Here is a 2,723-nt window from a genome sequence, read left to right on the forward strand (position 1 = left end):
GAATTCTTATGGTGGTTCGTTCAAGATTCATTTTTCCTTTATCATCATATCAATTCATTCGTTCTTTCCAATCCTACCGGTGATTCGTTGAAGATTTCCCATATTTGCGCTATATCTCTCTTAATCTTTTCCAACTCGAATAAGTAGTATGAAAATTCATTGCTTCTCACCAATTTAATTGGTGAAGGATAAGCATAACATAATTCTTATTCTTCCTTCATCAAGTCGATTAATTCCTTTCTTCGGAGATTGTTCATGGTGAATATTTCTCGGTTCTCAGAGTTTTCATCTTTTCTTTTCCGGAGTTCAAAGTTTCCTCGGCCATCTCGTCGCAAAGCTCCATCTAAATAATCACAAGGATTTAATCTTATTATTTTTCATCCTTCAATTCTATCTAATCATCCTTTTGTTTCCGGAGTTCTTCATGGTGGTTTGTTAAGTATTTAATTCATTCTTGAGATGTTTGTCAAGATTCTTCTTGGAGGAGCTCAAGTATTCTTCATCTTGCATACTGAAATGCAATTCTTTCTACATTATCTTTTGAGATGGCGTTATGTCATCCTTGACAATTTCTCTTCATGCTTCATGATTCACAAGTTGTCAAGAATGAGATATTTTAAAACCATCATTTTCTCTTCGATCATGAGTTGTTTCAACCCATCATAATTGCTTCGTTGGAGGTTATCTTGGTAAAGATTTCACCTAAAACCTTCCATTGGGAATGTTGCTATTTGTGGTGATTATCAATGATCCAAGCTTTCTCCGTATCCTTCTCGGTGATAGAGGCTTTTCAACTTTTTGTTGATCTCATCCAATCAATTGATTCTGTTAGTGGCTGGTCTTGACCTCATAATTTTGAGATGTTTTCCATAAGCCCACAACAACCATATTCTTTTCGTTGTTGATTTTCCAACAATTCCGTTCAATCCTTCTTTCTATGAATGCTCTTCAAATTCAATTGTGGTAGAAGATGTCATTTTTTTTCTCAATTCTTTTCTTTCCAATGGTCCAACTTCTATTCTTTTGTTCTAGAGGCATTGTGATGTTGCTCTCTTCAACCCATCATCTCGTCTTCTCAAGATCATATTCTTTTCCTTTCTTGTCCATTTAACACCAGTGTCGTGTCCTCCATCCAAGTTCTCTCATCTTATCAAGTTTTGCCTCTCTTTTCAACCGGAGTGTTGTCTGAAATCATTCTTACCCCTTGTGCTATTCTTTCAATAGTTCCGGAGGTATTGTGTTGTTGATTTCATCAAGTATCATCCAATCTCCTCAAGTTCATGTTAATCCCTCCCATTTTCAGTCGGAGTGCTGTCAGAATTCTGTCGTTCATATTCCCCCTCTCTTGTTTTAACCGGAGTGGTTTCAATGTCTATCTTTTCACTAAGCTCTTCATTCTCGTCATATTACTTGTTCCTCTTGTCCCACGGTGTTTGCAGTCTCATTCATCTCTGTTGTATTATTTCTTTCAAGTTGTTTAATCTCTCATGGTTCTTTGGTTTCACTCGTTTGTTGAAGAATCAACTTTGTTTTACCTCTTCCTTTTCCATTTCTCTCCAGTGCCATCCCTAGGATCTCAGGTCGAGATCCTCTCTTAGTGTGGGAGAGTTGTGACGCCCCGGAACCGACGCTCCAAAAGACTTCCAGCTATTCCGAGTTTCGCCATGTGATTTATTTTTGTTTGTTGCATTTCATCATCGCATCATCCGCATTGCATCCGCATGTTTTTACAAAACTCGTAGCTATTAGTAGTTGCCGCTTCTCTCCTTGGCTTCGTGGCATGTTGTCAGACTGTTTGTCTCTATTGACCTTTCTCAGACCAACCGGGTCCTCGTTCCCTCTTGTTTGACCGCCTTATCTCTCTGCTCAGTCATGACCCCCCTGGCAACCTCGTGCGCGTCTGAAACTCCCCCGAACCCGACCCTGGAAGTCGTGACCGATGGATCCGGATCAACCCCAAACATCCCTAAAATATCTTCGGTTCATTGTTTAGACTTCCTAACCTATTTATTTCGGGTCGTCTGATTATGATCGGAGGGACCCAATAGCCCCTAAGCCAACCACCTACTATATATTCAGATGAAACCCTAGCTAGCATGTCCAATCCATCCATCCCCTCACCCGCCGCCACTCCTCGCCCTTCCTCATTTTTAGCACCACCAACTGGAGCCCGCAACCTCCTCCCTCCTCGGATCAGCCATCGCCACCCATCATATCCACCCATCCGCAACGCCACCCACCTTCCTCGTTTTCTTCACTGGACCAATCCCGTAGCCTCCTCCCGATCCACCAGCCAGCCACCACCAAATCCTCCTCCTTGCCTCGCTCAAGCCCACAGGAGAGGAGCTCCTCCTTGTCCTGTGTCTAGATGTTGCGTCCTTGAGCTCCTCCTAGATCATGTTGTCTCTCCCGCGCCTCCAGCAACCGATGACCGTCGGCGAGCGCGCCGTCCAGGTCCCCTTCGCCTTGTGCCTTCCTTTTCCTTACATCATCTCTTCCTTTCTCGCTAACCTCCCTTTTCCTCTCTCATCAGAGCACCATGGATGATCCACCCCTTCCAGGAGCTCGCCCCTGCCCCGCTGTCATTCCACGTGCCATCGGCCCCATCTCCGACCAAATCAAGTCGTCCCAAGCTCCCTCCGTCCTTCGCCGCGTCAGGTCCAGAGGATCCCGGACGGAGCTGCCGCGTCATTCCCACGCCTTGCTTCATCTCCAGCGCCCTC

Source organism: Triticum aestivum, chromosome 4B (assembly GCF_018294505.1).
Source record: "Triticum aestivum cultivar Chinese Spring chromosome 4B, IWGSC CS RefSeq v2.1, whole genome shotgun sequence".
NCBI lineage: Eukaryota > Viridiplantae > Streptophyta > Magnoliopsida > Poales > Poaceae > Triticum > Triticum aestivum.